At 36.4% G+C, this 22,899-nt stretch overlaps 1 non-coding gene across 1 annotated transcript; it reads left to right on the forward strand.

Annotated features, from left to right (window-relative positions):
• Positions 1-22,761: 22,761 nt before the first annotated feature.
• On the forward strand, positions 22,762-22,868 carry LOC128296190 (small nucleolar RNA R71). The gene has a single exon (XR_008286738.1). It is a non-coding gene; the product is annotated as a small nucleolar RNA R71 (small nucleolar RNA).
• The last annotated feature ends 31 nt before the right edge of the window (positions 22,869-22,899 follow it).

A 22,899-nucleotide genomic window follows, 5' to 3' on the forward strand; every position in this document is an offset into this window, starting at 1 on the left:
ATAGACACATTTTCAGTTAGTTCGGTTTTTTTATATAAAGGTTATTTTTTTCTTGTAGAAATAAGATTTATTTGGTTTATTCATAATTTGATTTTGGCAACGTTTGATCTCACTAAAGTTTAAGAAAGACCAGTTGAAAATAGACATGTTTAGATCACATTGCATTTAATTTCCTTATTACACATCTATACTTGATTTTATGTCATTTGATTGTGTTACAATATAAGAGCAGGGATGAATTTAGTTATAATATATGCAATGAAAGTCGTATTGATTCTTTGTTAGCATAATTAATGGACTAGATTGTTCGAAATGCCTTTTAAATATGATAGTAAAGTTTTAAAATCATAAAATTTTATAATGACATATAATTATAAGATAATTAATATATACTAGTTTAAATGCTACGTGCTAAGCACATGCGTATTGTTAAATTTTAATATAATATAATATATAAAATATAATTAAAATAATATTAATTGTATTAAATTAATTTTAAATATTAATAAATAAAATAAATTATAAATTTTAATGTTGAATTCAAAATAAAATAATTTTAAAAATATAAAGTCAAATTAAAAATATAAGTATTAAAATAATAATGAAATAAAAAATGATTCAAATGAAAATGTAGTAATATAAACAATAAAATGCTAATAGGAATTAAAAATATAATTTGTCTATATCTTAATTTTATTTTCCAAAGTTAATTTAGTGTTAGTCATCCTCATTCTTTTCTTTTTTATATTTTTAAATTTTTTTAATTCTAAAATATCATCTTCAATCATAAATTCTTCTTCATATGTTTCTTTTTATGAAGGATTTTTAAATTACAACCAAATTTGTATTTGTATTTTTTTCCATTTTCATTCTTTATGATATTTCTTTTTTAAGGATATTTATCTTTAATTTTCTAAATTTTTGAGGCAATGAATCGTCCTTGAACTTGTTCAAATTCTCACCGTAACGCCTAAATTTTGAGTTTTTTATTTGTTAAATATTTTCAAGTGAAGTGATTTGTTTCAATGGTTAAGTACTTTGAATGAGTGTTTGAGGTCTTGTGTTTAAATCTTACTCTTTGAAATTTTTACTATTTTTTCTCCTATCTCTATCTCTGTATATTGAGTTTAAATTTAATTTTCATTCAACTTATGTTCGAGTCTCTATGTGAGCAAAATATATAAGCAATATTTTTGCTTCTCCATGTGTGTGTCGCACATGTGGTAATGGCTGGATGGAATCTAAATTCTGAAGAACTTGGACTGTGTTACTGTACTAGATTTTGTGGATAGGTTTTAATTTATTTTAAAATTTATTTTTGGGTTTTATCCCCAAAAAATTCTCAAATTTTGACTACTCTTCTCGTTCCCTCAAGCTTTCTTTTTCACATTTTTTTCTACTTCCTAGTTCTTTTTGTTTCAGTTCCTTTTTTTTCTTTTCTATACATTTTCTTGTTAGTTTTATCCCTTGCTCCTCTTCAACCCTTTTATTCTAAGATTCGTCGTGCTGTTAGCCTTTCAATCAGTTTGCATAAGTGCTTTATACCAAGTTTTTTTTATGAAGGGATTTTATGGATGTTTTGGTTATTACTTGTGGCAAGAGTATAAACATTGTGAAATCTTTTGTTTTAGGTGAGAATCTCAAGATTAACGTTCTCCGGTGAATTAATTTTCGTCGAAAGTTGTTGTTCGGATTGGGTAAGTAGTTGATTGTTTGATCAGTGACAGTTGGCCATGTTAAGGTTTTACCGATTGATGTTTTTGGTCATTTTTACGGTTTTGTTTAGAGATTTGTTACTGATTGAAAGCATTTTGAATATGTATTTTAGGTTTTAAGTATCTCGTGATTGGATTCATATTAGAAAATACCTAGGTGTGTAACAAAAAACCCAAAAAATAGCAAATGTGTGAAGTCGAAAAGTGAATTGTCGACACCACACGACCATGTGACAGGCTGTGTACCAAACCATGTGACCACAGTCTAGGTCAATTGGGTCGTGTGGGCCACACGAGCTTGTGTGAGGCTGTGTGTCAGGTCGTGAGGGCCACATGAGCTGACTAGTTAGGTCGTGTAGGCCACACAGGCGTGTGGACTCATTTTCTAAATTTTTTCCCTAGGGTCATATTTGATGTGCTAATTGAATTTAGCTTTTCCGTAGGGCCCTTATGATACAATTAAGACAAAAAATCGTGTTATTTGATGGTCTGTTTCTGCTAAATGTGAAATATGAACGCATGATGTGTATAGCATGTATATCATACACGCATCCGATATCTGTTTAGTTTAGCATGTGCATCAGGGTGGAATTATGATTATGGAGGAAGTGTTGACAGTTTAATAATTTACCTTATCTAGTGGTTCATACCACATGACTGTTCTGGTGGCTTTGCCACACCTATCTGATTCTGGCAACTAGACTGCAATTTTTCTATAAAGTGACATACGATCACTTAGTGGTGTGTAAGGTTGGATGAGTATTTATTACCCTAATTGGTGTGTAGGGATGGACAAAAATAGTGTGTAGTAGATGGGGGGTAGGATTTGATTTTGTTTCTGGATATGCATTTATAAATGAAATGTATCTGATTCTGTATTTAAGCATATTTCTATATATTATCTATTAATTTATGTGTCTGAATTATTGATTAAAATAAGTTACACACTGAGCTCGTAAGCTCACTTTGTTTTTGTTTACTCTCAGGTAATCCTCAAACTTAGGATGGATCAGTGTGGTAGAACTCGTATATAGAAAATTGCAACTCTTCTAAATATGCTCAATTTTTATGATTTTTTTTTTTTTGCATTGGACTGTGTTTTTTGGACTTGGATTCTGTTTCACGCTTTGCACTGCTTTAACATTTTTTTCTTTCAAATTGTTATAATTTGAATTGCAAACATTGGATTTCAAAACCAAGTTACGACTTTTCCAAAACTCGGTTAACCTAAGATTTCCGCTACAAGAAGTAAGTTTATCTTATAAATGTTTTTCTAAAATGTAAAATGAATTAACAAATTAAAGATTTTTTCTCAAAAACTAGAAATACCATTATCAAGTTTTGATTTACAAAACATTTTTGATGAGCCACTAAACTAACTAAAATCTCGACAAAGGCAAGCGCACCTATCGAATAGTAGTATAGTTATGGTGAGTCGGGAATATCATATCCACGAGGACTAAAAGTACTAGTAATCACTATCTTTTTATTATCTAGCCAATAAATTGAGAAATTATTTTTAATCTAAAATTAACTAAACTAATTACTAAGAATGCGACAGAGAATAGAATGAGAAAATACTTGAATATAACCAAAGAGAAAGACAATACCTAGGGGAGAATCCACCTAGACTTCACTTATTATTCTGAATCTGAATTAGACGATTTATTCACTTGTGCCTTGATCCGTAGAAATCCCTAAATTATTTTAATCTCTCTTTCGAGAGTAAGAACAACTGACACTAGGTTGATTAATTGAAATCTCTTTCTAATTAAAACCCCTATTGACACATTAACTCGATCTATGGATTCCCCTATTAGATTTGACTCTAATCCGGTAAATTTATGTCATTCTATTTCTAGGATTGCATGCAACTCCACTCAATTATGCCAGATCTACTCTTAAACAGAGACTTTTGCTCCACTGAAATAAGCACATCACACTTGAATTAATATCCTGAAAATATTAAAGTAAGAAATAAGCACACATAATTGAGAATAAGAATAAAGTATTTATCATATAATTCAGAAAATCAAATAATAAGATCCATCTTAAGTTTCATCTTCCCTAGGTATTTGGAGAATTTAGTTCATAATTTGAGAGGGAAACATCTCAAAATTAGAATAATAACAAAACATAAGACACCCAATAAAACTTCAAAGGAAATTTGAATGGAGATCTTCAATCTTGAAGGAGATCTGCTTCTGAGTTGATTCCGACAGCGTTCTTCAAGTAATTTCTTCGTTCTACTCTGCGAGCCCTCTTTAGTCCTATTCTAATATGTATTTATAAACTTTAAAATGCTCAGAAACCCTAAAATTTAGGTTTTTCTGTGTAAAAGAGAAACAAGGTTTGAAACCGACATGAGCTAGCACATGGGCATGTGGCCAGCCCGTGTGGTTCCTGAAAACAGCTCTTTTTGTCTGATTTTGGCCTGTTTTTCGGTCCTTTCACTTTCTTATGCTCACCTAAGTATAGAAAAATAAATTTAAAGGATTAGGAGCATCAAATTTACTAATTCATATAATAAATCATCCAAAAACATGCTAAGCATGGGATTATAACATGTTACTTTTATAGTTTATCAAATATCCCCACACTTAAGCTATTGCTTGTCTTCAAGCAAAATCCTCAACTCACAATTAAAATGAAACTTTCTCAACTTGTAATTCTCATCAATAATGTTTTATCATAATTCACAAATAATCATACATTGATAATTCAACTAAAAAAGTATTAAAGATTCAAACAATCCAAGTCGGGCATTTTTTAACACATGAATATATAAGTATTTCCCTTTATCTAAGTGATTACCTTTAATTCAAAATCGAGAAGAATCGACAACCTCACTAAAGATTCACTCAAATCACTCAAAGTGTTAGAAGGTCTTTTAAAGGTTGTAACGGGGCTTAGGTTAAAGGTGTGGAGAAAGGCTGAAAAAGAGGGTTAGAATCGAGATCGAATTGATAAATTACCAAACTAGAAAAAATAACGAATGCTGAATTACAAATAGTTACATCAATTAAAACTATTTAGGAATAACACGAGCTTTTTCTCAAACTATGAATTTAACTGTTCGAGCTCAATTAACAAAAAACTAAATAACTATATATGTATCTCTTTTTTTTCTTTTTTTTGATATGTAAATAAGAAGAAATAATTCAGCAACTTAATCAAAAAGCTTAGTCCTGCAATTAACCAAATCAAATCTCGAAAAACAATGGAATCAATAAAACGGGAAAAATTCTCAATGAACAAAAAATGAGCTATGGGTTATCATTTAGAGGTAAATCAAGAAATGGTGTGTTAGGCTCAAAGGGGTTCACTAAGGGTTAATTATGAAGGTAGGCTTTTTATGCAATAATTGGGTCAAAATCTAAGTTCCTTTATCATATCAGTATATCAAATCAAAGGTGTGGTCTCGACATGCATAATCGAAGCAAGTTCTAGAATAACAAATCAATATTGACACACTCATAACCAATAATAAAATGAGCAAGAAAAGTGTATGCTTTGAAGGTTCAAAATCTCACAAAAAATTATGGTTTTTGATACCAATCTTGGAAATCTCAAACTTCAAGGTAATACCCCAATTTAGGGAAACAACCTAAAACTTTTAATTATGAAAATATACTTATCATGCTTGGTTCTCTCATGTATTAAAGTTTAAATAATCAATGCACAAATATCTATAAATTTAATCTAAAACATATCAATGATAGTTACAAATAGATAAGAATTCATTCTAATAGTAATATGAGAAAATCACTTGAACACAAGACATAATTCAGGGATTTTATAATAATCATATAAATAACCTCCCCACACTTAAGATGTACATTCTCCTCAATGTACAAACAAAAGTAATCACAGTAGAATCAAAATATCATAAGAGACGGAGAGAATTGAAAATGCCCTGAATATTGGATGAAATCTCCAGAATAGTGAAAAGTAGAATTGGAGACAAATCTAAATGTAGTGTATGATTCTTAGCAACTAATAAGAAAATAAACACAAATGGTGAAGAAGATTATAGGGTTACTCGATTAGAAACAATCATAAAAAATAAAAATATAGTTTAAAATATAAAGGCAAAAGAAGTCTAAGAAAATATAAATAAACATAAAAATAAAATAAAATAAATGGACTCAATGGTCCTCATCATCAGACACATCGGTGTCGAGAGTCGTTAGTACTGGAGAGGAGATATGGAACTGCTGACAGATCCTCTGCAATGTCGTGTCAAGACTGTCGAACCTCTAAGCGTAGTACTACTCAAAGCGAGTGAGCCGATTTGAGACGTCCTCTGAAGTAAGAGCAGCAGGAATAGGGCGGTGATCGAAGGTGGCTACTGTGGTGGGTCCTCGTGATGGAGAGGAACATCATCAGTGAAGTCCTCGGGTTCATTCTGAGCGTCAGAATGAAACAATCGATACTGAGGGAGGTCCACTCCACGACATCGCTCAGTCATCCTCATGTGTATCATGCTCGAGATCCCTTGTGGGGCTATCTGGTTGACAAGTGTGAGTGTGGAGGACTACTCCAGTGTGTCTAGAAGACCGAAATGTAGAGCGAGGCGAGTCACATAAGGGCCTAAACAGATGAGGCCCTTCCTGTGGCGGTCAGTCTAATGGCGGAAGGATAAGGCGATGAAGTATGCCAAGTCAAAGATATGTCCGGTGGCCATGCTCTATAGAAAATAGGCATCATGAGTATTAATGACTCTAGTGCTCTCCCTCCTACTAGTCAGAGTGTGAGCTAAAAATGCATGAAAGTACAGTAAGGCTAGGGGGAGAGAAGTCACCTTCGAGCTACTCGCTTCATATGGTATCTGACTCGCTGTAAGCTCATTCCAACAACAAGACGGAGCGTAGTGGATATGCCGATGAAGTTGAAGGAAGTGCTTGGTGTAACATCCCTTACCCAAGTCCGAGGCCAAGACTGGGCACGAGGCATTACCTAACTTAAAGACATGCATACAATCATTTTGGGTCATAAAAATTCAATCGAATTTAAAAATTTTCAAATTTAATCTAGAAATTTTTAATATGGGCCTATGAAGCCCAAAACACACTTTGGAAACGATTCGAGATTAATCTGAACACTGTTGAAAACTTTGAAATATGTCACTTGAAATAGGGGCACAAGCTCATGTGGAAAGGCGACATGCTCGTGTGCCATTTGATAAGGCCATGTTGAAGGCCCGTGTGGTTCAAACGGCCTAAGAAAAATAGGGACACGCCCGTATCCCACACCCGTGTCCTAGACAGGTTTTACACTAGCTTGTATAACTCGAGGTCGATGCATGTCCCAAACATGTCTTACACTAGCTCTCGTCTCAATGCCAATGCATATCCTAAACATGTCTTACACTGGCTTGTATATCTCAAAGCTGACGCATGTCCCAGACATGTCCTACACTGGCTCTCATAATGTGGCTGATGCATGTCTCAGACATGTCTTACACTAGCACACATATCACCCAATGTCATGGCATGAATATTCAAATCTATTCCTAATGTTCAATAGGGAGTCCTTATTACATTAATTTCTCAACATGCATATTCATATTTACAATCAAAACAATTATGCAATATCAATTCAATCATAAATCATAACAATATAGTTGCATTATTAACATACAACTTACTTCGGATTACAAAACATAGGTGACTAGCCAATTTAATCTACTTGCTTGGCTTTCCCCCGGTCTAGGTTCGAATTTTGTATTTCTTGATCTAAAATAAAAAAATCCACTCATTTAATCACTAAATAAATTTAGGCAATAAAAAATTCAGGTTTTTGGCAAAATGAACGTTTTGCTTCAGACTTTCACAGAATGACCATTTTACCCCAAGGCTTGAAAATCAATTTTTATCGAATTTCTTCAAGCCTTAAGCCTAGCCAAACCCTTTTTACTCTTATAGCAATCCAAAATTTCCATTATCTACAAACTAGCCCTTTTTAGGTATTTTTCATAAACACCACTTCATAAAAGTTATTTATTAAACAACTAAGATTCATTTTCCTCCTTAAAAACTAAGCAAACATCATAAATCCTTTCATGGAAAATCCCTAGACTATCAACCATTTTGTAAAATGGTCCCCTCATTAGTTAGTTCATGCTACAAGGGCCTCAAAAGTACAAAAATTATAAAAAAAAATCATCTAAATCACTTACTTGAGAGAGGAATAAGTGGCTGAAAGTTTCAATCTTCCAAAACCCTTAGAATAGCTAAAAATTTCGATGGTGAAGAAGGTGAAAAGATGATATCCTTCTTTCTTTATTTTATTCTATTTTCTAGTCAAAATTTAGTCACCAACTCACCTAACCATTTGACCACTTGATTTTTCTTGTCCCTATGGCCGACCATCATCTATAGAAAGGTCTATTTGCACTTTAAAAACCCCTAATTTTGGTTCTCTAGTTATTTGGTATATCTATCTAGTAAAATAAAACTTTTACCCTTTATGCGATTTAGTCCTTTTTCGCAATTAAGTTCAAACGCTAAAATTAATTCACCAAAATTTTCATGTACTTATAATATCATACTATGGCACCAAAAATAATAATAAAAATAATTTCTCAGCCTCATATTTGTGGTCCTAAAACCACTGTTCCAACTAAGCCCAAAATCGAGTTGTTACAATTCTCCTCGCTTAGGGATTTCGTCCCCGAATATCTTATCGGTGAATAGATTTGGGTATTGGTCTCTCATGGTCTCCTCGAGTTCCCATTGGCTTCTTCGACTCCATGCCTATGCCATAGGACTTTCACAAATGTTATACTCTTATTCCTCAATTGTTTAACCTCCCAAGAGAAAATCTTAACCGGCTTTTCGCCATAAGTCATGTCAGGTTGAATTTCAACCTCAGTTGGCGCAATCATATGCGAAAGATCCAATCTATATCGACATAACACGGACACATGAAACACGTCATGAATCTTTTCCAACTCTGAGGGCAAAGCCAATTGATAGGCAATAGGCCCCACTCTCTCGGTAATCTCATAAGGTCCTATGAAACGAGGACTCAGCTTGTCTTTTCTACCGAATCTGAGGACTTTCCTCCACGGGGATACTTTCAAAAACACCCTATCAGCAACTTGAAACTCAATTTCCTTTTGTTTCAAATCCGTGTAGGATTTCTATCTATCTGAAGCGGCCTTCAAATATTCATGAATCACGTTAACTTTCTCTTCGATTTCTTTGACCAAGTCAACCCCGTGAATCTAATTTTCTTTAAGTTCGGTCCAATATAAGGGCATTTGACACTTACGTCCATACAAAGCCTTATAAGGCGTCATTTTCAAACTTAACTGATAACTATAGCTGTAAGTGAACTCTACTAGTGGTAAATAGCTTTTCCAGCTACCTTGAAACTCAAGAACACAACACTGGAACATGTCTTCTAATATCTGAATCACTCTTTCCGACTGGCCGTCAGTTTGCGAGTAAAATAACGTGCTAAAATTTAGTTTTGTTCCCAATGCCTCTTGTAACATCTTCTAAAACCGTAAGGTAAACCTCAGATCTCTATCTGAAATAATCGATAAGGGTACTCCATGAAGTCTCACGATCTCGGAAACATACAATTCAGCCAATTTCCTAAGGGAATAGTCGGTACGCATCGGTATAAAATGTGCCGACTTGGTAAGCCTATCAACAACAACCCAAACGGAATCCTTTTTCCTTGGCATTAAAGGCAACTCTGACACGATATCCATGATTATACAGTCCCATTTCCATTAGGGAACCATCATAGGTTAAAGTAAACCCGAAGGTACCTGGTGTCCGGCTTTCACTTGTTGACAAACTAGACACTTAGAAACAAACTCTGAAATGTCTCTTTTCATTCCCGACCACTAGTACATTTTCTTCAAGTCGTTGTATATTTTCACACTACCCAGATGGATAGAAAAGCAACCACTATGCGCTTCTCGTAGAATCCTCTGACTAAGCTCATTGTCCTTTGTCCTTAGGTACACAAACCCTATCTTTGAACATTATACACCCATCAATACCAATCTGAAAGTCTAATTCACCATATGTCTTGTTCTGAGTCTTGGCTTGCAATTTCTTATCACCCTTCTGAGCTTCATAGATCTCTTGAAAGAACATCGGTCTAGCTCTCAGTTCTACTAGAACTGAACCATCACTGGCCACAGACAACTGAGTGTTCATGGCCCTCAAGGCAAATAATGATTTTATACTCAGCGCGTTGGTGACTACATTAGCCTTTCCTGGGTGATAGTTGATTATCAACTCGTAGTCTTTTATCAACTCCAACCATCTTCGTTGTTGTAGGTTCAACTCCTTCTGAGTTATCAAATACTTAAGGCTTTTATTGTCAGTATATACATGACATTTCTCCCCATACAAATGGTGTCTCCATATTTTCAATGCAAATACAATGGCCAACTCTAAATCATATGTCGGGTAGTTTTTCTCGTGTGGCTTTAACTGTCTCAATGCATAGGCTATGATCTTACCTTCTTGCATGAGTACGCACCCCAATCCATTCAATGAGGTGTCGTTATATACCACATCCCGGTTCCTATTGCACTAAAACTAGGGCCTTAGTCAATAAGGTCTTTAATGTCTCAAAACTCTGTTGACACTTATCATTAGACTCGAACTTGACCTCTTTTTGTAGTAGTATATTCATCGGAGTAGCTATCATCGAGAACCCTTTAACAAACCGTCTGTAGTACCCAACTAAGCCCAGAAAGCTTCTAATCTTTGACACATTCCTCAGCGGTTTTCACTCTACAATAGCCGAGATCTTACTTGGGTCAACTCTAATTCGATCACTCGACAGGATGTGTCCTAAAAATCTAACCTCTCGGAGCCAAAACTCACTTTTACTAAACTTGGCATACAGCTGCTCATCCCTCAAGGTCTGCAAAATAGTTCTCAAATGCTCCGTGTGTTCACTCGTATCTCGAGAATAAATCAATATATCATCGATAAAGACCACCACGAACTTATCCAAATACGGTCGGAAAATGCGGTTCATCAAGTCCATAAACACCATAGGGGCATTTGTTGAACCAAAGGGCATAATAAGGAACTCATAGTGCTCATACCTCGTCCTAAACACTATTTTTGGTACATCTTGCTCTTTTACTCTGAGCTGGTAATAATTGGACCTTAAGTCTATCTTAAAAACACGGTGGCTCCTTTCAATTGGTCAAATAGATCATCTACCCTTGGTAAAGGATACTTGTTCTTCACAGTCACCTTGTTAAGCTATCTGTAGTCTATACATAGCCTCATCGACCCATCTTTATTTTTCACAAAAAGTACCGGAGCACCCCACAGAGAATGACTCGGTCTCACAAAACCTTTATTCGTCACCTCCTTTAATTCCGTCGGAGCCATCCTATATGGAGCAATCGAGATAGATGTCGTACCAGGGACTAACTCAATTCCAAATTCAACTTCCCTCACTGGTGGCAATCCGGGTAATTCCTCTGGAAACACATCTGTGAACTCACATACCACTAGTACTAACTCAATCTTCAATTTAGATACTTGATTATTCAATACAAAAATGAGGTAAACTTCATACCCTTTTCTCAAATATCTCACTGTCGACATGGACAATATGACTACAGACGAATTATCCAATTCACCTAATTTAACCCGAAGAACATCCCCGCTTCCACATTTCAACTCAATCACTTTTTGTTCACAATCCACTACAACACCATGAGAAGTTAACCAATCCATCCTAAGGATTACATCAAATTCATTAAACAGCAATAACATCAAGTTAGCAGGAAAACAACGACCTCTAATTGTTAAAGGACAATTTCTACATACTTGGTCAACTAACACATGTTTGCTTACTGGGGTGGACACCTTTACCACAAATTTAGTGGACTCGACTAGCATGTTCATACGGGGTATCAATTGCATACAAATATAAGAATGGGTAGACACCCGGGTTAATCAAAGCAACAACAAATATATCATGGATAGAAAAGGTACTCGTAATCATATCAGGAGACTCTGCCTCTTCACAGGCATGTATGGCATAAGTTCTTCCAGGCGCTTTGCCTTCAGACCTCACAGCACGATCTCTTGGTTACACCTCTACTGCTAGCCCCACTTCTCGAGTTTTTCTGTGGTCTACCCCTTGAAGGAGCATTACTTGATCTCAGAAATTGATCTCTATTTTTCTCGCCCATCTTGGGACAATTACGGATAAAATGGTCGAGCGACCCACATTTGAAACAGTCTCTTTCACTTCCTCGGCATTCACCAACATGACGTCTATTGCACTGAGGACACTCTGGTCAATCCAGGTGAGCAATACCAACACTTGCGATAGAAGTGGTTTGGGCTTTAGTCGTTGCATACTGCTTATTCTTACTCTTATTTGAGAATCCCACTGATGCATTTGATTGAGTAGGAAACTCTCTCGATCTCTTGGATGAGGTTTGATGTGACTTCCCTATCTGTCTCTTCTTTAAGTCACGGGACTCAATGTTCGCTCTTTTCTTTTCCTTGGCTAATTCATTGGCCTTACAAGCTCTCTCAACAAGTACTAAAAATTCTCTTTAACTCTAAGATGCCAACCAATAGACAGATGTCTTCGTTCGGACCATCTTCAAACCTCTTGCACATGGTGGCTTTTGTAGATACGCACTCCCGCGCATATCTGTTGAGCCTCACAAACTCACGTTCGTACTCTATCACCGTTATATGACCTTGCTTCAGTTCAAGAAATTCCTTCCTCTTCTTGTCTCTGAATCTCTGGCTGATGTACTTTTTACGAAACTCCTCTAAGAAGAATTCCCAAGTTACTCTCTCTCTCTCAGTACCACTGACACGAAAGTATCCCACCATTGATAGGTCGAGTCTCGTAGGAGTAACACTACACACTTCATGCACTCCTCCGGCATGTACGATAGCTCATCGAATAACCTAATGGTATTTTCCAACCAAAACTCTGTTCTCTCGGGGTCATCATCAACGTTCGTCTGAAATTTCTCGGCTCCATGCTTACAGATTCTATCTACTGGAGGTTTCTCTCTTCTAACCATTTCTGTTCCTTGAGGAGCTATAGGGATGGGTTGAGGAATTGAGGGAGGTAAGGGAGATGGGGGAGGTAGAGTATTCGAATTCGCACGAATAAACTCTGAGTACCAAGCGTCTATCATGTGGAGGTAAGCTTCTCTAGCCCCTCTACCCTGACTCATTGTCACGGGCCCACTATCTACCGGCGTTGTTCCTTCAGTCGGAGCTGGCGTATTACTTTCCATATCATCAACCGTAGTCACGTCACGATCCATTTACTATATATGAAAACACAATTTATTTCGTCAAGAGTAGTCACACTATCAATATACAACTATGGCATGTATAGTCAGACTCGTACTTACACTAGGTTAGTCCTAGAATTGACTAAATCATAGCTCTGATACCACTAAATGTAACACCCCTTACCCGAGTCTGAGGCTGGGATTGGGCACGACGCATTACCTTACTTAAATATATACATACAATCATTTCGGGTCATCAAAACTCGATCAAATTTAAAACTTTTCAATCTTAATCTAAAAATTCTTAATATGGGCCTACGAAGCCCAAAACACACTTTGAAAATAATTCGGGATTAATTTGAACACGTTGAAAACTTTAAAATATGTCACTTGAAACAGGAGCACACACCTATGTGGAAAGGCGACAAGGCCGTATGGCCATTTGACAAGGCCGTGCTGAAGGCCCGTGTAGTTCACACAGCCTAAGCAAAATAGGGACACGCCCGTGTCTCTTACTCGTATGGATTATTATCTAATTCAAACCTATAGAGGTTTTTACACGACCAGGAACACGCCCGTGTCTATAGCCCATGTCCCTCACACGGCCATGACATGCCCGTGTCGCAGCCCGTGTGTACAAACCTTGACATTTTGTTTCTGACGTCAGTAACCAATTTGGGGCATACGGCCAAAGAACACGCCCGGTCGTGTTCTCCACATGACTGAGACACACGGTCGTGTCTCTACCCGTGTGTTTACTACCATGCATACTGACTTGCAAATTCGAGGTACAGAGGATACACGGCCGAACAATACACCCATGGGGCTGACCTGTGTTGCACACGGCCTAGGCACATACCCATGTGTCTAGCCGTGTGGACAAAATAAGGCTATTTACCAAGCCTATTTGCCACCTTTACTTGCACCAAGCTATAGTACACCAAGACAAACCAATTTCACATACAACCACATGGCTAAATCAGCCCCCAACCAAACATTCCACACATTAGGGCCACTCTATTTATTCACAAACAAACTCAACAACATGCAAAATAATTCAATTTACTCATTCACAAAAGAATATCATCATTTGCATTCATCAATAACCAATATTAGCCACTATTCATGGCATTATACAAAATGGCTCAATAGCTAAGACAAGCTATTCATTTGGCCCAAAACAATGTGACCATTACAAAAAGACTAGTTCCTATACATGCCATAATCAAAATGATAAAACTAGCTATACCAAATGCTTCAGGGATAGTGTGATTGGCTTCTCCGACGTAAGGCAATGATCCATGAGCTACTTTGGTGGCACTATAAGAATATGGAAAGGAAAAGGAGTAAACACAAAGCTTAGTAAGTCGCATGCAAATAATGAATAACTACAAGTAACCATAAGGGACCATACTCCCAATATAACCCAGACAGGTCTTACGCTGACTTTCATATATCGAGACTGAAGTCATGTCCCAAACAGGTCTTACACTGGCTCTCATCTATCGGTGTCGATGCCATGTCCCAAACAGGTCTTACACTGACACACAACAAGCTGACGCCATGTCCCAGGCAGGTCTTACACTAGTTTCTATATCTCGAGGCTGATGCATGTCCCAGACATGTCTTACACTAGCTCTTGTCTCAATACTGATGCATGTCATAGACATGTCTTACACTGGCTTATATATCTCAAGATCGACGCATGTCCCAGACATGTCTTACACTAGCTCTTATAATATGGCTGATGCATGTCCCAGACATGTCTTACACTAGTACACATATCTCCTACTGTCATGGCATGAATATCCAAAGCTATTCTTAATGTTTAACAGGGAGTCCTTATTACATTAATTTCTCAACATGCATACTCATATTCACAATCAAAACAATTATGCAATATCAATTCAACCATAAATCATAACAATATAGTTGCATTATTAACATACAACTTACCTCGGATTACAAGACATAGGCGACTAGCTCATTTAATCTACTTACTTGGCTTTCCCCCAGTCTAGGTTCGCATTTTGTATTTCTTGATCTAAAATAATAAAAATTCACTCATTTAATCACTAAATAAATTTAGGCAACCATAAATTCACGTTTTTGGCAAAATGACCATTTTGCCCTAGACTTTTACAAAATGACTATTTTAACCCTAGGCTCGAAAATCAATTTTTATCTAATTTCTTCATGCCTTAAGCCTAGCCAAACCCTTTTTACTCTTATAGCAATCCAAAATTTCCATTATTTCACAACATTACTATCTATTTTACAATTACTACAAACTAGCCCTTTTTAGGTATTTTTCATAAACACCACTTCAAAAAGTTGTTTATTAAACAAATAAGATTCATTTTCTTCCATAAAAACTCAGAAAACATTATAAATCCTTTCATGGAAAATCCCTAAACTATCAACCATTTTGCAAAATGGTCCCCTCATTAGTTAGCTCATGCTACAAGGGTCCCAAGAGTAAAAAAATTATCAAAAATAATCATCTAAATCACTTACTTGAGAGAGGAATAAGTGGCTGAAAGTTTCAAGCTTCCAAAACCCTTAGAATAGCTAAAACTTTCAGTGGTGAAAAAGGTGAAAATATGATATTCTTCTTTCTTTATTTTATTTTATTTTCTAGTCAAAATTTAGTCACCAACTCACCTAACCATTTGACCACTTGATTTTTCTTGTCCCTATGGCCAGCCATCATCTAGATAAAGGTCTATTTTCATTTTAAAGACCCCTAATTTTGGTTTTCTAACTATTTAGTAAAATAAAACTTTTACCCTTTATGCGGTTTAGTCCTTTTTCGCAATTAAGCTCACAAACGCTAAAATTAATTCACCAAATTTTTCATGCACTCATAATATCATACTATGGCACCAAAAATAATAACAATAATAATTTTATTGGCCTTGAATTTGTGGTCTAGAAACCACTATTTCGACTAAGCTTAAAATCGGGCTGTTACACTTGGTGTTGATAAATTCTTCTGTGTAAAGTCCCATAGTAGCATCGAACTCAAGGACGCTCATATGTCTCACCAAACCACCAAGTCGAAAAGTGATGGTGCCTGGCTCGTCATGAGTCGTCATGACCTGCTATTCAAGAAACTTCGTGCAGAACTCTAAGGTAAGTTCCATGTAGGTGGGCTCAATGATGGAGAAGAATCTATCTCACGGAGCTGTGGTAATGAAGGTGCGAACATCGTCAGCGAGGTGGACCTAATCCAACGCGGCCCAATCAATACAGCGACCTAGGTCGAGTGGTCGTACATGAAGGAGCTGATATAAATCCTCCTAGAAGCCCATTAAAAATCAGAGATAAAGGTGGTGGGCCTCGGTAAAAGCGCTTTAGGAGGAGGTCTCATCATGGGTCTTCCACTTTTTCGAAGAGGGGATGGGGGCTTTGTCATATTGTACCTAAAAATAGAAGAATTCAAGAATAAATAAAACCTCACTAAATATTCAAACAAAGGTTGAAGAATATAGAATCCAGATAGTTAAGATAGAAATCTACTACTAACAACAATAGACACAAAGTCCTAACCATAAAAAAAAACTATGTAGTTATTTAGGAATTAAATTGGAGTCAAAGAAATAATAAAGAATGAGTAAGAAATAATAACTAAATTGGACTAGAGTAATAAAATAGCCAACAAGAGTAAGAGTAATAGTGGTAATAATAGCTAACTAAACCAACTGTACCAAATAGTAATAGATAATTGATAAATGAAATTATTAAAATGATAAATAACTAGCTGAGATAAACATAACAGAACAATAAAATAAAGAAAGAAATTGGAAACAAACTAAAATAATAAGTAATAAATAAATAAGTAAATAAATAATATAAAAACAAGGGGAAAAGGGGAAAAATCGACAGTACTGGTGGTAGGGCGATGGTCGGAGGGTCATGGGTCAGTCAACTGGGAACGGTGGCTAAACGGTGAGAGGTTGGGTCTATCGAGTCGGGCGCGAGGGTGTGTAGGCGCTGGTGAGGAAAAGGGAAAATGAGGTGAGGTGAGGTGAGGGGGCTGTGAAGGTCAGGTGGGGCTTGGGTGGCTATTCGAAGTGGGTGTAAGGGGTCGATCAAGGGAAGAGGGGAAGGTGGGGACGGTGGTAGGGTGTCACAGCTTGGGGGAGGAGAAAGGTGGCGGTTTAAGGGAAGGAAAAGAATGGAAGAATTGGGGTTGTTGTTGGGGAAGAGAGACAGAAGGGAAACAAGGTGATATGGTCGAGGAATGGTGAAGGAGGAACGAGCGTAGCGAGGGTGAGGGAGATGTGGTCGGTCGGAATGGTAATGGGAAGGCTGACGGCGGCTAAGGTTGGAAAGGGGAGGAAAAAGACAAAACAAGAAAAAAGAAAATGGATTAGGGTTTTTATGGGGTGACACGGTCGTGTAAAGGCCCGCGTTGGGTCACACGGTCGTGTCACACACTTGTGTGGTGTTTGTTCAGTCCATGTCAATCAATAGTAAAAGCCCAGTCTTCACACGGCCTCGAACACGCTCGATTGTCCTGGCCATGTGGTCCACACGACTACATCGCATAGCTGTATGGCACCTCCTTCGCTTCTTCCACGTCTGTGTGACCTTCTGCACGCCCATGTGCGTTGCTCGTGTAACTCTCTGACTTGTTTTAAAATTGAAAATTTTAGCTCTAGGTTTCACATGGCCTAGGACATGCCTGTGTGTCCTGGTCGTGTGGTCCACACAGCCATGTGGACTATTTTAGCCCGTGTCTCTGTTGATTTTTAAAAAATTTAAGTCCCAGGATTCACACGGCCAAGGACACGCCCGTATGTCTAGGTTGTGCGGGTTATATGGCCGTGTCGCATGGTCGTGTAACTCACTGTCGATTTTCTTCAAATTTTAAAGCTAAGTCATAAGATTCTACACAACCAAGGACACGCCTGTGTGTCCAGGCCATGTGGGTCACACGGCCAAGGACACGTCCGTGTGTCCAAGCCGTATAGGTAAAAAACCTACATTTTTATTTATGTAATTAATTTTTAAAAGATACCACGTAATGAAAATAAGAAGATTAGCGGTGTTAAAACTAGGGTTACCTCCCGAAAAGTGCTTATTTAAATTCTAAGCTAGACTTACCTTGTGCACAAAATTACGAAGGTTTACGGAGCTGAAGCTCATCTCTATCATTTTTAAAATCCTCACCACTATAAAGTTTAAGTTGATGATTGTTTACCTTGAATGTGTCATATTCTGGATGAGTTACCTCTATTGTACCATATGAGAAAATGGTTTGTACTAGAATGGACTTGACCATCTTGATTTCAGCTTCTTTCTAGGAAACAACTTGAGCTTTGAATTATATAAAAGGACAAGATCTCCTGTTGCGAATTGTTTGGGCTGCTTCAAATGAGCATCATGGTGCCGTTTTGTCGCTTCATTATATAATCATGAGTTCTCATAAGCATTCTCTCCTCATTCATCTAACTCGTTCAACTGCATGAATCTCTTCTCACCTGCAAGTTTAAGATTATAGTTTAGGAATTTTATATCCTAGAATGCTTTGTGCTCTAATTCAAACAGTAAATGACAACTTTTTCCATAAACAAGTTTGTAAAGAGATGTTCCTATGGGAGTTTTAAAAGCAGTTCTATAGGCCCATAAAGCGTCATCTACTTTTATCGCCCAACCCTTCCTATTTGACTCTACGGTTTTCTCTAGGATACGTTTGAGCTCTTGATTTGCAACTTCAACTTGTCCACTAGTTTGAGGGTGATAAGAGGCAGCTGTCCTATGATGCACTCCATACTTCTTAAGGAATTTATCGAATTGAGTGTTATAAAAATGCGTACGCTTATCACTAATAATTGATTTAGGTGTTCTGAATCTAGAAAACAGTTTCTTGAGAAATCTAACTACCACTCTAGCATCATTAGTAAGTAAAGCTTGAGCTTCTACCCATTTTGACATATAATTGACCGCTATTAGGATGTATTTATTACCAAATGACCTAGGAAATAGGCCCATAAAATCAATGTCCTAGACATCAAATATTTCACATGAGAGTATATAAGTTTGAGACATTTCATCACATTTAGAAATATTACTTGTTCTCTAGCATTTATTACAAGAAGTAGCATACCTGTTTGCATCCTTGAACAGTGTGGGCCAATAAAAACCTGATTCAAGTGTTTTATGTGCTATCCTAGTCCCATTGTAATGTCCTTCTGTTGGCCCTGAGTGACAGTGTTCCAAGATTTTACTCGCTTCTGATTTGTGACACATCTCCGAATTATTTGATCTGCACATACAAGAAAAATAAAAGGATCCTCCCAAAAATAATTTTTCACATCGGCAAAGAATCACTTCTTTTGATGATGTGTCAAGCCTTTTGGTATAATGTTAGTAGTTAGGTAATTTGCAATACCCGCAAAATAAGGAACTTCAGAGTCAGTTATAACCAAGAGTTGTTCCTGAGGAAACTAGTCATTTATCTCATTCTCATCAAGCTCTTTAAGATGTGAATTCTCTATCCTGGAAAGATGGTCTACTGTAAGATTTTCGGCTCTCTTCTTATCCTGGATTTTTAAATCGAACTCCTGCAATAATAAAATTCATCTTATAAGTCGAGGTTTTGCATCTGATTTAGTGAGGAGATAACGAAGAGCTAAATGGTCAGTGTAAATGAAAACTTTAGATAATATCAAATATGTCTAAATTTATCAAATGCAAAAACGATAACTAGCAATTCTTTTTCCGTAGTAGTGTAATTTTCTTGTGCGGTTGTCAACATCTTACTAGCATAATAAATTGGTTGAAAATGCTTGTCTCTTCACTGTCTAAGAACTGCACCTACTGCAAAATCACTCGTATCACACATTAGTTTAAAGGGTAAATTCCAATAAGGTGCAACTACAATCGAAGCATTAATTAATTTTTATTTAAGAGTATTAAATGCTTCTAAACATTCTTGACTAAAATTGAAGGGCATATCTTTTTCTAGAAAATTCGTTAAAGGCTTAACTATTTTAGAAAAAGCTTTAATAAACCTTCTATAAAACCCAGCATGTCCTAAAAAAATTCGAATAGGCTTAACTGAACTAGGGGGAGGTCATTTTTCAATGGTTTCAATTTTTGCTCTATCAACCTCAATACATTTACTAGAAATTTTATGGTCTAACACGATCCCTTCTCTAACCATAAAGTGACATATTTCCCAATTAAGTACAAGGTTCATTTCCTCACATCTTATTAGAACTCATTTTAAGTTTTTAAGATAAAGATGGAAAGAATTACCGAATACCGAGAAGTCATCCATGAATACCTCCATAATGTCTTCTATAAGTTCATCAAAAATGGCCAACATGCAACGCTGAAAAGTAGCAGGAGCATTACATAATCCAAAACGTATTCGTCGATAAGCAAACGTACTATATAGACATGTAAATGTTATTTTTTGTTAGTCCTCAAGAGCTATCGGGATTTGAATGTAGCCAGAGAGTCCATTTAGGAAATAATAATACATATGCCCAGATAATCTTTCCAACATTTGATCAATGAATGGAAAAGGGAAGTGATATTTTCTCGTGGCATTGTTCAACTTCCTATAATCAATACAAACTCTCCATCCCATGATTGTTCTCGTTGGAATCAACTCATTCTACTCATTGGCTATAATAGTCATGCCTCCTTTCTTAGGAACAACCTACACAGGACTCACCCAAGCACTGCCAGAAATAGGATAAATAACTCTAGCATCTAGAAGTTTAATTACCTCAGCCTTAACGACCTCCTTTATGTTAGGATTTAGTTGTCTTTGAGCTTGTACAATGGTTTGTATTCATCTTCTATTAAGATTTTATGGGTGCAGAAAGTAAGGTTGATCCCTCTAATGTCTGAAATTTTCCAAGCTATGACTCTTTTATGTTCCTTCAATACCTTCAGTAAATCATCTTTCTTATTTGGCTACAAATCTGAAGCAATAATCACTGGTAATGTGGAATTTTTTCCAAGAAACACATATTCTAGGTGATTTGGTAATTGCTTCAGTTTCAATTTAAGATGTTCTTCAATAGAGGGTTTTAATTTCAATTCATTGTTTACCTCAATGGCCTCATAATTCTTTTGTCTCAGTGAAGACTCATTAGAATCTAAATCCATTTTTGTCTCACCTATCACAGTAGTATCATCATCTACCTCCTCTTATTGGACAAGACACAGTTCCAACATGTCTTTTTGAATAATTTCCTGTAAAGAATCTTGAATAACATGATTAATAGAATCAATAAAATAACAAGAATCATCTTGTTTTCTAGAAAATCACATGGCATCATAGATTTTAAAAATAATCTCTTCGTCACCTACCCTAAGCACAAGTTTACCATCACCCACACCAATGATAGCCCTAGCAATGGCTAAAAATAGGTGACCTAAAATTAAAGGTACCTCAACATCCTTATCCATGTCAAGCACAACAAAATCAATAGGGAATATGAATTTATCTACTTTTACAAGGACATCTTCAATAATACCCCAAGGATATTTAATAGATCTATTAGCTAATTGAATACTCATCCTAGTGGGTTTTGGTTCCCCAAGACCGCTGCTTGAACATTTTATATGGCATCAAATTAATGCTAGCATCTAAATCAGTTAATGCTTTCTCAATATTTAAACTACCAATTAAACAGGGAATAGTAAAACTTTCTGGATCTTTCAGCTTGGTTTGTAGTTTATTTTGAAGAATAGCTGAACATTCTTCATTGAGTTCCACAGTAGATAACTCTTCAAACTTCCTTTTATTTGTTAAAAGCTCCTTCAAAAAATTTGCATATGTGGGCATTTGCGAAATAGCTTCAACAAAAGGTAAGTTAATATGCAATTGTTTAAAAAGTTCAAGAAATTTACCAAATTGTGCATCCATGCAATCTTTCTTCAACTTTGCTGGATATGAGATCAGTGGTTTATATTCCTTAAGTACTGGTGTTTCACTCACTTCGTGTTTTACCTCCTTATCCTTTTCCCTATTAAATTCCTGTTGCAACTTCTTTTCAGGTTCAGTCAAGACTTTCCCATTCCTTAGTGTAACTGTTTTCACATGCTCTTTTGGTTGGGTTCGGTGTTACTGGGCTACCTTGCTGCCTTTTTAAAACTAACTTAGCAAGCTGTCTAATTTGATTTTCGAGCCCATGAATCGATGCTTGCTGATTTTTTAAACTTGTCTCAGTATTTTGAAAACGAGTCTTTGACACCGAAATAAATTTTGCCAACATCTCTTCAAGGTTCAGTTTCTTCTCTTGTTGATAAGGTTGTTAAAAACCTGGAGGGGGTTGTGGTCTTTGATTTCCTTGACCACCCCATGAGAAATTTGGGTGGTTCCTCCATCCCGCATTATATTTATTACTATAAGGATTATTTTGAGGCCTAAAATTATTACCCATATAATTTAATTGCTCATTTTTCATGCTAAGACCGTAGGGTAAATATTCTGAATTATTCATTCCACCTCCATTTGCGTCGCATTGCATTACCAGATGTACTTGCGTAGAAACACATATATTAAAGAGTTCTACTTGGTTTGATAACATGGTGACCGCATCTAAGCTAAAAACACCGGCTACTTTTGTCAGCTTTGTTCTCATGACTTGCCACTGATAATTATTCAGTGACACCTCCTCTATAAACTCGTAAGCCTCTTCAGGTGTTTTATTATTCAGAGTACCACTGGTGGCTGCATCGATCAATTCCCTAGTCGAGGGGTTCAAACCATTGTAGAAAGTTTGAACTTGTAACCATAGAGGTAACCCATAGTGAGGGCACCTTCTCAATAAATCCTTATACCTCTCCCCTGCATCATATAGAGTCTCTAAGTCCATTTCCATGAAGGAAGATATATCATTCCTTAGCTTAGTTATCTTAACCGGTGGAAAATATTTTAAT

Source organism: Gossypium arboreum, chromosome 7 (genome assembly GCF_025698485.1).
Source record: "Gossypium arboreum isolate Shixiya-1 chromosome 7, ASM2569848v2, whole genome shotgun sequence".
NCBI lineage: Eukaryota > Viridiplantae > Streptophyta > Magnoliopsida > Malvales > Malvaceae > Gossypium > Gossypium arboreum.